This window comes from Mesoplodon bidens (genome assembly GCF_964165515.1).
Source record: "Mesoplodon bidens genome assembly, chromosome: 13".
Taxonomy (NCBI): domain Eukaryota; kingdom Metazoa; phylum Chordata; class Mammalia; order Artiodactyla; family Ziphiidae; genus Mesoplodon; species Mesoplodon bidens.
The window spans coordinates 65831155-65843513 of record NC_138169.1 but is presented as its reverse complement, the minus strand read 5'-3'; positions in this window follow the sequence as shown (position 1 = coordinate 65843513).

The following is a 12359-nucleotide window of genomic DNA, read 5'->3' as shown; positions in this document are numbered from 1 at the left end:
TATGGGATCAGCGAAGAACTTGAGGATTCTGAGCAGCCTGGAGACCAGCACCTCCCAGGGGGAGGACGAGAGGGAGGACGGCAGCCAGCCCTGCTCAGGGGAAGCACAGCTGAGCAAACCCCGCCGCTCCACCTGCCAGACCCTTTCACTTGTCCATCACTTCCACACCACAGAACAGAGAGAGGAAAAGCCGAGACAAAGGGGCTCATTGCCAAATTGAGAAGCATTTAAAGTGTTTCCAGTGACAGACTGGAGAGGCGGATCACCAAACTAAGTCCATTTTTAAATGCTCTGGGCCCTTCCAAAGCTCTGTGGGGAAAAACAACAAGAACAAAAACATTTAAACCTGATTCCAAAAGGTCCATTCTCTAGCAAAATATGTTACAAAGAACTGACCTCAGAATACCTAAATAGACCAGTAGGGACTTCCCTAGTGGTCCAGTGGGTGAGACTCCATGCTCCCAATGCAGGGGGCTCAGGTTCGATCCCTGGTCGAGGAACTAGATCCCTCATGCTGCAACTAAGAAGTCCACATGCCGCAACTAAAACATCCCACGTGCCGCAATAAAGATCCCACGTGCCGCAACTAAGACCTAGTGCAGCCAAAGTAAATAAATAATATTGTTTTTAAAATTAAAAAATAAATAGACCAATAACCACAAGAAAAGATTGAGAGTGACCAATCATCCTATCCACACAGACCTCCAAAATGCCAGATGGATATGGTTCCCCAGGAAAATTCCCTCAAACTAAACCTTGATTAAATCCCATTTTTCACCTATTTTTGCACCTACACCTACAAACAAGCTTGTTAAATTAAATTAGTAACTACTAATCTCAAGGGGTCTTTTAATTCTGCCTAGCAATCAACCATATTTCTCTAGACCCGTCCTACTCCTTCTCCTAGATGACGCTCTCACACCTTCTTCTCTCCCCTCAGACCTCCAACATCTCTCCCATCCTTACTCTGAGCTGATGACCTGACTTCCCATCTTACTGGAAAAATAAAATCAATCAGAAGAGAACATCCACAAGCCACCACTGTCACACCCCCAACTATGTGCATCTGTACCCATGTCCTCAGCCTCCCTGCCAGATACTAGAGATGAGCTGTCTGTGCTTCTAAATACCCCCCATGCCCACACACATTAACACACCAGATTCCATCCCCTCTCACACAAGGACATCACTCCAACAATTTCTCCCTCTCTATTGGATCATTTCCATCAACATTCCAACACAAGTTACAAATTCTCCACCTTAAAAAAAATTCCAGTGACTCTACTTCCCTCCCCAGACTCACCCTATTTCTCTGCTGCCCTTTACAGTGAAATTTCTTTACAGAGTTCTCTATGCTCCCTGATTCCAAGCCCTCTCCTCCCGTTTCCTCTCGAGCTCCAACTCCTCCCCACAGCCCTGCCCACCAAGGTCACCCCACACAGCAGGCTGTATCCTCAGTCTTCCTCTCGCTCCATCACAGGCTCTGCCTCCTCCTTGAACTCATCTGGTTTTCCTTCTCTCTCACTGGTCCCTCCTCCCCAGTTTCCTTTGCTGACTGACTTCCCATTGTTGGAGCATCCCAGGGTTCATCTACGGATCTCTTCTTTTTTGTTCATCTATAATCACTCCCTTGATGATCTCATCTACTCTCATGCCTTCAAAGCCATCCAGTATACACCTCTAGCCTGAACCTCCTCCCTGAAATCCAAACTTCTTTATCACCTTAGATGCCTAAAAGGCATCTCAAACCTACCATGTTCAAAACTGAATCCCTGGACTTCCCTGATGGCACAGGGGTTAAGAATCCGCTTGCCAACGCCGGGGACGCGGGTTGCAGCCCTGATCCGGGAGGATCCCACATGCCATGGAGCAACTAAGCCCATGCACCACCACTACTGAGCCCGTGCTCTAGAGCCCACGAGCCACAACTACTGAGCCCACGTGCTGCAACTACTGAAGCCCGCGCACCTAGAGCCCATGCTCCGCAACAAGAGAAGCCACCGCAATGAGAAGCCCACGCACCTCAACGAAGAGTAGCCCCCGCTCGCCGCAACTAGAGAAAGCCCACAAAGTAACAAAGACCCAACACAGCCAAACATAAAATAAATAAAATTTTAAAAATAAATAAATAAATGGGGAAAATGTTTAAAAAAAAAAAAGAAAAGAAACCAAATCCCTGATCTTCCCCCAAAATCTACTCTTGCCTCTGTCTTCCCAGTCTCAATAAATGGAAAACTAACTGTTCCAGTCACGCAGGCCAAAAACTGGAGTCAGCTTTGATTCCCTTTTTCCATATCCCACAGCCAATATCCAGCAAATCCCTGTGGCTTCACCTTCAAGATCCATCCAGAATCTGACCACTGCTTACCACCTCCATTGTTCCCACCACAGGGCAAACCACCATCATCTTTCATCTGAAATAAACCAAATACCCTCCTATGAGTCCCTAATTCATTCACTGTAAAGACTGGTAACATATAGTAACATACCAGGGTCTGCAAGGTCTCCCTTTGACCTCTCTGATATTAATTCATACTCTTCTCCCCTGGCTCACCCCTCCTCATTCTGGTCTTCTGACTGTTCTTTCAACACACCTGGCATGTTCCCACCTGAGATCTTTTACATTTGCTGTTCCCTCTTCTGATCCCCAGGTATTTTCAGAGCACAGTTTCTCACCTCCTTCAGATTTTTGCCCAAACGTCACTGGTGCTTCCCTGATACCCACCTGAAAATTGCAAAGCTCCTCCTATCTCCCTCCCCTGATTAATTTTTCTCCATAACACTTACCACCATCTGACACATATATCTTAGCTACTTATTTATTTACAATGTGCCTTCCCCCACTAGGATGAAAGGGATTTTTGTGCATTTTGACCATTTCTGTATTCCCAGCCCCAGGACTTGATAAATACTTGTTGACTAAATGCATGAACAAATTCTGAAACTAACTAAACTTTTTCAGAACCAGACAAAAAATAAAAGCTTCAAAATGTTTTCTACAAATTCAGGATAACACTGATACCAAATCTGACAAAGACCGAAATGAAGAAAAAAAGAAAGAAAGAAAAACTATAAACTGATTTTATTTCAAATATTTTAAGTAAAATTTTAGCAAATAAAACTCAACAGTACAGATTTCCCTGATGGCACAGTGGTTAAGAATCCGCCTGCCAATGCAGGGGACACAGGTTCGATCCCTGGTTTGGTAAGATCCCACATGCCGCAGAGCAACTAAGCCCGTGCACCCCAGCTACTGAGCCCTCACTCTAGAGCCCGCAAGCCAGAACTACTGAGCCTGCACACCACAACTACTGAAGCCTGCACACTCTAGGGCTTGCGTGCCACAACTACTGAGCCTGCATGCTGCAACTACTGAAGCCTGCACGGCTAGAGCCCATGCTCCACAGCAAGAGAAGCCACAGCAAATGAGAAGCCTGTGCGCCACAACGAAGGGTAGCCCCGGCTCGCCGCAACTAGAGAAAGCCCGCTTACAGCAACAAAGACCCAACGCAGCCAAAATTTTAAATAAATAAATAAATAGATTGCATTGAAAGGACAATACGTCATGAACAATTGAGGTACATTCAACCTAGAAATATAAACATGGCTCAGTACAAGGAAATCTATAATTCGCCACATATATACATCAAAGGTGAAGAAAAAAATTATTTCAACAGATGCTTGAAAAAATTAGAAATAAGATAATCCAGTAACAAGGGTGATTACATAATTGCTATACAAAAATCTCTACTTTTCCAACATCATAGGGAAGGATTTTTTTTTTTTTTTTGGTTTGTGATAGGTAAGAAGTGGATTTATTTAGAGAGAAACACACTCCACAGAGTGTGGGCCATCTCAGAAGGCGAGAGTGGCCTCATAGGGAAGGGTTTTTAAGCAGGATATAAACACAGCAGATAAAAGAAAGACATAATAATCTTGACTACACAAAATTTTTAAAAAACTTGTCTGCAGTAAAAAAAAGAGTTTAAACAAATTCAAAAGACAATTTAAACTGTGTTATAAAATATTTGTTACATACAAGAACTTGTTTTATTAATTTTCAGTAAAATTTTACCAAAAAAAAAAGACAATTCAATATGCCACTTCCATGCAAATTACAAAAAGGATTTCCCTCCTTAAGATGCTTTACTTTTGGAAAAAGCTATCATGCTATACTAATTTTGTTAGGACAAGACACTTCATTGTCATCTGCCAGAAAAATGGCATAACAAATATTGAAATCTATGATTTCTATGATGTGAATAACATCTGCTAGGTTGGACAGCATACAACCCACACAACCATTAAAAACATCTATAGTCTAGACTTAGATCATTGAAAATAGTATTATTCACTTATATGAACATCCACCAGGATTAAAAGTTTGTGTGGGATACAACTAAAAAAAAAATTTTTTTTTGCAGAATTATATGCATTCTTGGCCTCTTCCTAAATTCCAGTAATCCCCTCTAATCATTGAAACAATCATAAACACTGCCAGTTTTCCAAAATGTCCCCAGGAGATGGCACTCCTCTGGGAGAACAATGGTCTAGATTGATTGGAAGACATAAAGGAAGACTTTAACTCTTCATTTTATGCTTTTCGATACAGCTTGAATTTTTCACCATGTGCGTGCATAAGAAATGAATAATTAAATATAAAAATATAAATAAACTAAATTTCTATTCTAGAGAGGAGCTAAGTATTAGGGATGAAAGAGGGATTCCAATAAAAGACACGCAATATTTATCCCAGTACATAATAGTAACAGAGGTCTGAGGTCCACCAAGGTCTCAGCAGTAACTAGTTGAAAGAACTTGGTCCAGAAAGCCAAGAGCTTGAATCTCCCCCAAGAAAAACATCAGCAACCACCCCCATTGCGTCTTGCATCTCTAAATAGATGGATGCATCTCTAAATAGAGTGCGGTAGTGTTCAGACTTGTTCAGATGAGAAAGCACCTGAAATGCTTTTTGCTGATGCTTTTTGCTGAAGAACTTTAAATGTTAAAATATTTCATTCCGTCACATAAGCTATGATCTCACATAAAACTGTTTGTTTAGCTAAAGTGCGTTGCTTTAAAATGTCAGTTTAAGTAAGTTTACACACTACAAAATAAAGTGAAAACACAATTACAAATACAGATGAAAAACCAGCTTTCAAAGCATTATCAGCCAGTTCTGAGTTTTTCCGTTACTACTCCGTTGTTACTTATTTGTTTTCTTTTATCTGTTGGAAGCACGCAAGTAGTAGAAAGCACAAAAACTTTAAGAAAAATTATGTCTTTTCTGTAAGCCTAAAATGAGTTCAAAATAAAGCTTTTTAAAACGGTAAAATTGGGGCTTCCGTGGTGGCACAGTGGTTGAGAGTCCACCTGCCGATGCAGGGGACAGGGGTTCGTGCCCTGGTCCGGGAAGATCCCACATGCCGCGGAGCGGCTGGGCCCGTGAGCCATGGCCACTGAGGCTGTGCGTCCGGAGCCTGTGCTCCGCAATGGGAGAGGCCACAACAGTGAGAGGCCCGCGTACTGCCAAAAAAAAAAAAAAATGGTAAAATTGAAATAAAGACTGTGGTTTAGTTAATGGTATTGTACCAGTGTTGAGCCTCTCACTGTTGTGGCCTCTCCCGTTGCGGAGCACAGGCTTCTGACGCACAGCCTCAGAGGCCATGGCTCACGGGCCCAGCCGCTCCGCGGCATGTGGGATCTTCCCAGACCGGGGCACGAACCCATGTCCCCTGCATCGGCAGGCGGACTCTCAACCACTGCGCCACCAGGGAAGCCCGAGCCCTTAGTTCTGATCATTGTGCTGTGCTTATGCAGGATGTCAACATTAGGAGAAGCTGGGTAAGGGATATGGAGGTCTCTGGACTATTGTTACAGCTTTTCTGTAAAGAAAAAATTAAGGGGCTTCCCTGGTGGCACAGTGGTTAAGAATCAGCCTGCCAATGCAGGGGACACGGTCCGGGAAGATCCCACATGCCGCAGAGCAACTAAGCCCGTGCGCCACAACTACTGAGCCTGTGCTCTAGAGCCCGTGCTCCACAACAAAAGAAGCCACCGCAGTGAGAAGCCCACGCACCACAACGAAGAGTAGCCCCGCCCTGCTCGCTGCAACTAGAGAAAGCCCGCGTGCAGCAACAAAGACCCAATGCAGCCATAAATAAATATATAAACAAACAAACAAACAAATAAATAAAATTAGTCCAAATAAAATTCTTTAAATTATGGGAGAAAACTTGAATTTGAGAATATTATCTCTGTCAATTTTTTCTGCAAATTGGGAGAAGGCAGTTATTCCATTTAAGTTAAGAATGTTTTATCTCTTCTTGAAACTCACCAGAAGCAGCATAGTTTGGAAAACACAGGCTGGGGTTGGGGGAAGCAACCTGAGATCTCAGCTTGCAAAAACCCCTTAAGTGATTTTAATCCACACCGTCAGCAAGAACCACTAGAGAAGTACACTCTAAGGTCTCTTTCCAATCCCTTTGTCTTGTACACTTGGCAAATTCCTGTTCATCCTTAAAGGTCTAAGTCAGAAATCACCTCCTCCATGAAACCCTCCTTTGCCAGGAAGACAACCAACTAGAATTCTGGAGACGCTGTTCCCAGATGAGGTGAATTTAAGCTGTAAACCAAAAGGAGCCAATTGTCTCAATGGTAGACCATAGTGGATGTCATGAGTCATGACCCAAATGCCCCCTGCAGGTCCAAGGCAGACACCCGCCCCCAGCTAATGGGAGTGTCAGCTGCTGAGGATTCATAGCTGAGTCTCTCCCTGGGTTTGCTCTTGGCTTAAGGGAATTGCCTGCCCAAAGTCACTCTCCCTTCCCCCAAGGCAGCCGGTATATAATGTGTAGTCAACTGTGGAGTAGAAAGGCCAGGTTCCCTTTGCCCCAGTTCAACACAGCTTTGCAGGACTGACTGTGATATCTCTGTAGCATCACAGTTCAACTCCTCCCTCTGCCTTCTTGTGCTGTCCTGGACCCCTCAAAGGTAAGATCCCAAGAGCACTTCCCTAATAAGCCACCTGCACAAAAAATTCTGCTTCAAAGTTCATTTCCTGGGGAATCCATCCTAAGACAATCACAACTGCCAATACCTTGGAATTATCCAATTTATTTAAAGAAATTTATCCTTCATTTTGCTGTACAAATTCATATACCCACAGGATAATTTATTGCAGCATGTTTGCAATAGCAACATATTATAAACAAAGTTCGTCGACAGACAACTGTAAATCATGGCCGTGGTGGAATAATATGCAGCTGTACAAAAGAATAAGGAAGCACTTTATGTCATGATATGACCAATCTTCAATTTATAAATTTAAGTAAAAAAGCAAGGTATAGAAGAGTGTGTACAGTATGCCATAATTTTGTTTAAAAAAACAAAAAGAAAAAATATATGTACATGTTTATATATTCATAGAATATTTCTGGAAGGATTTAGAAGAAACTAGAAACATTAGTTGACTCTGGGAAGGACATCTGAGTGACTGGAGGAAGGGGTGGAAATAACTTTTTGAGGTTGTTGTTTTTTTTTAATACCATAGCTTTTTTGAACCTTTTGAATTTTGAACCACATGAATACCTTATTCAGAACTAAATAGATGAGGGACTTCCCCAGTGGCACAGTGGTTCAGAATCTGCCTTCCAGTGCAGGGAACATGGGTTCGAGCCCTGGTCTAGGAGGATCCCACGTGCCACGGAGCAACAAAGCCCATGCGCCACAACAGCTGAACTTGTGCTCTAGAGCCCACAAACCACATCTACTGATCCCGCGTGCCACAACTACTGAAGCCCGAGAGCCAAGAGGCTGTGCTCCGCGACAAGAGAAACTACCACAATGAGAAGCCCGTGAACTGCAACAAAGAGTATCCCCCGATTGCCGCAACTAGAGAAAGACCGCGCACAGCAACGAAGACCCAACACAGCCAAAAATAAATAAATAAATTTATTTAAAAAAGAAAAAAACTAAATAGATGAAAGTAAAGCAAAAGGAAATACATGCTGAGGACTGAAAAGAGGCCTTGGTCTTGGAGAACAGTAACTATGGAGGGTCCTCAGGAAAGAGGTTTCAACATAGTCATGGAAATAGAGTCTTCCTCAGTGCTCTGATCCCACCTTCACAAGTGGATCTGAGGCAAACAAAGCCCCTTCACTGGCTGGCAGCAGCAACCTAGCACCTTAATCAGATTTCTCTCCTTTCAGCATCTGATCTGAGAAATACCAAAGGGTCAAGTAGGAGCCGAAGAGGGAAGCCAAAAAGATGCACAGAATGTCAGAGGGGCCTTGTTAGGATCCAAGTGAGCCAAAACCAGCTATGGGAGATAAAGAAAAGATGCACAGGGAATTCCCAGGCTGTCCAGTGGTTAGGGCTCTGCGCTTCCACTGAAGGGGTACAGGTTCAATCCCTAGTCGGGGAACTAAGGTCCCACAAGCCGAGCAGCATGGCAAAAAAAAAAAAAAAAAAAAAAGATGCACAAAGCAGCAGGGGATTGTGAGGAACAATTCCTGAAGGATGAAAACATCAAAAACAGAGAAAGTGGGCTTCCATGGTGGCGCGGTGGTTGGGAGTCCGCCTGCCAATGCAGGGGACACGGGTTCGTGCCCTGGTCCGGGAGGATCCCACATGCCGCGGAGCGGCTGGGCCCATGAGCCATGGCCGCTGAGCCTGTGCATCCGGAGCCTGTGCTCCGCAATGGGAGAGGCCACAACAGTGAGAGGCCCGCGTACTGAAAAAAACAAACAAACAAACAAACAAAAACAGAGAAAGTGGCTGAGTCACAATAATGGTGATTACACAAGGCTAAGGGCCGAGGTCTGTGAACTATGCTCTTAAGGTTGCCAGACTTTGGAATTCCTTGGTGGTCCAGTGGTTAGGACTCCACCCTTTCACTGCCAAGGGCCCGGATTCAATCCCTGGTCAGGGAGCTAAGATCCCACTAGCCCTGGGGTGCGGCCAAAACAAAAACCAATAAAAGGTTGCCAGACCTGTCTTAGACAGGAGGGTGACAAAGTGTGGTGCTCAGAGCAGCAGCCTCAGCATCACCTGAGAACTTGTTAGAAATGCAGATTCTCTGGCCCTGCTCCAGTCCGACTGAATCAAAAACTCTGGAGGTGGGGCCCAGCAATCTGTGCTTTCACGAGCCTTCCAGATGATTCTGATGTACCTTAGAACCACTGCCGTAGACCTTAGAACCTGAGGCCCAGCTGTACTAGGTCTCCTCTGTGTGGATGATTCCTGCCTGTGTGCGTCTTTACAACAGACCCCACTGCTAAAGCTAGCATAAGCTCTCTAGCAGAAGATATTGTTTCCTGCACCAAAAGTGCCTAATACAACCTTACCCCACTGGGCAAGCGAACTCCTACTCTTATTTGGAGACTCTGCTCAAGGGCCACCTCCTCCAAGAAGCCTTCCTTGAAGATCTCTCCCAGCCTAAGTTAAGTGTCGCTCCGCTATGCTCCTGTAGCCACCCCCTAACCTGTGGCATAACACTTATCACCATGTCCTGTACTCAAGGACCTATTTGTACATTTCCCACTAGGGTGGGACTATGTCTTCATTGTATCTCCAGCCTGGATACTCAATTAATATTAGTTCTTTTTTTTTTTTTTTTTTTTTGCGGTATGCGGGCCTCGCACTGCTGTGGCCTCTCCCGTTGCAGAGCATAGGCTCTGGACGTGCAGGCTCAGCGGCCATGGCTCACGGGCCCAGCCGCTCCGCGACATGTGGGATCGTCCTGGACCAGGGCACGAACCCATGTCTCCTGCATCGGCAGGCGGACTCTCAACCACTGCGCCACCAGGGAAGCCCTAATATTAGTTCTTAATAGCTATTATTATTAAGCACTCAATAAATAAACAAATGTATATGTGGAATGATTATTATTTTCCGTGGATTACAGCAGCTTCCTTAAACAATGCCTAACTCCTCACTTGTGATGTTTACCAGGAGGGCAAGCTTGCTGAGCCAAGTGATAATTGTTACTAATGGGCTGTGACAACCCAAGCTGAATTAACCCTTTGTTTCTATGCAGGGAATTCCAAGTAGTTGGCAGATAATCACTGGGCAGAAGCAACAGAACGTGGCCAGGAGGTGTGCCCTGCTGACTGGGTCTGTGTTTGAGGTGCAGATAAAAGGTCCCTTCTCTCAAGGATCCTGTCTAACAGGGAGGCAGACACATAACAGATCATTTTAACACGAACTATCGGGTCTACAAAGATGATACAACAATAAGATAATCAAGGGAAAGGAAGAGGAAAGAAAACAAGAAAGTACTCAGAATATACGCATAACATATATGAGTGAGCTAACACTATGAGTGGATAAATGAGGGAAAATATGCATAGCTGTTACTGTCCTTGTTTCTATAACTGGTCACAAGGCTATAGTGGATATTTAGGACTTTCTCCTCCCACCACCCCATTCCACGTGCCTTCTGTCCTCAGCCATTATCTTAACTGCTTCCATTCTTTACTTGGTGAGGCGACCCAAACCTTCATTCCTGAAAAGTCTGAATCTTCACTGGGCTTGCCTTTCTTAGTGGCTGTATTTTTACATTAGCTTCTATTATTGGACGTGGAAGTCCTAAGAGACACCCCAGAGAACGCCCAGAGTTCCAGACATTGTCTTCTTTGCCCCAACTGAGTGGCAGTAACCGAATTTCCCCAGGTAATTGGGGTCAGTCACGCCTGCAGTACTTCATAAGCAAGTGACACTCTCATCTTCCAATTCAATGGAACCATTATGGAGTTTCCCATTGGAACCTTCCTCTCTTAGGAACTAAGACCTCCAAACCATCAGATCCCAAAGGTGCAAGAACCACAGACAAAAATTCCGTGAATGGGGCTTCCCTGGTGGCGCAGTGGTTGAGAGTCCGCCTGCCGATACGGGGGACGCAGTTTCGTGCCCCGGTCCGGGAGGATCCCACGTGCCGCGGAGCGGCTGAGCCCGTGAGCCACGGCCGCTGGGCCTGCGCGTCCGGGGCCTGTGCTCCGCAGCGGGAGAGGCCACAGCACTGAGAGGCCCGCGTACCGAAAAAAAAATAAATAAATAACAGCCCCCACTCTCCACCACTGGAGGAAGCCCGAGTGCAGCAACAGAGACCCCACACAGCCTAAAATAAATTAAATAAATAAATTTATATAAAAAAAAATTCCGTGAATGGGTTAAGTATAATAATTAGGGGAGCCACTGATTCCTACACCCTATGTTCCATATGTGGGAAAAGCAGCACCATGTTTTGGTCACGGATTCAAAGCATATTCTACATCCTGTAAGCCAAAACCTCAGCATTTCAGGTTGTTAATCCCAATTAGCGCTGTATCTAAGTCTTCTATTCTATCACTCAGGCCAAAAGGGGCCACAGGGTAAGAACAGTGATTTCCATGGGCTTGAGCCCATTGTTAGTTGTTGAAATCAGTTCCTTGGTCAGAAGTAACGTTGTTTGGATACATTATGTGTATAAAGCATTCTATAAATTCATAGATGGTGACAGTGCTACGTGTCAAGACTGGAGAAGGCAAATCCATGCTCAGAATACTACCTATTCCAGTGGGAACAAAACATTATCCCCTTCCTAATGAAACAGACCCAATGTAATCAATCTGCCACCATGTGGCTGGCTGACCTACCCACCCCAGGAAAAACTGCTCCATTGGGGGCTTAGCTGATCTCAGGTGGCCTTGGCCTGCAATAGCTTGAAGTAGGGTTTCAGTTCCCAGCCAGTGATTGAGGCCGGGTGGCGGCAGTGAGAGCGCTGAATTGTAGCCACTAGACCAGTGGTCAGTGACAAGGCCCTGGCCCTACAGCTCTGCAGAAAAAGAATTCCCACAAATACGGAAAGTAGTGAAACAAGTAAAGTATTTATTAGGAGAAAAGAAGAGTACAGTACGTGTGGATAAACACACAGGTGGACTCAGAGAGAGAGTTGTGCCTTCATGGTAGTTTGAATCACTTTTATGGGACATTTCTTCCGGGTTTCCTTTGGCCAATCATTTTGATTTGCCTGGTTCAAAGTCTGTACTTGGTATATCTCAGACCTTCCTATGTGTGCGCACAAATCTCTTAGCCAAGATGGATTCTACCGAAGAGGGCTATGGGTAGTTAGCATCACTTAGCATCACTCCCCCACCCTTTTTTTTTTTTTTTTTTTTTTTTTTTTTTGCGGTATGCGGGCCTCTCACTGTTGTGGCCTCTCCCGTTGCGGAGCACAGGCTCCGGATGCGCAGGCTCAGCGGCCATGGCTCACGGGCCCAGCCGCTCCGCGGCATATGGGATCCTCCCGGACCGGGGCACGAACCCGTATCCCCTGCATCAGCAGGCGGACTCTCAACCACTGCGCCACCAGGGAGGCC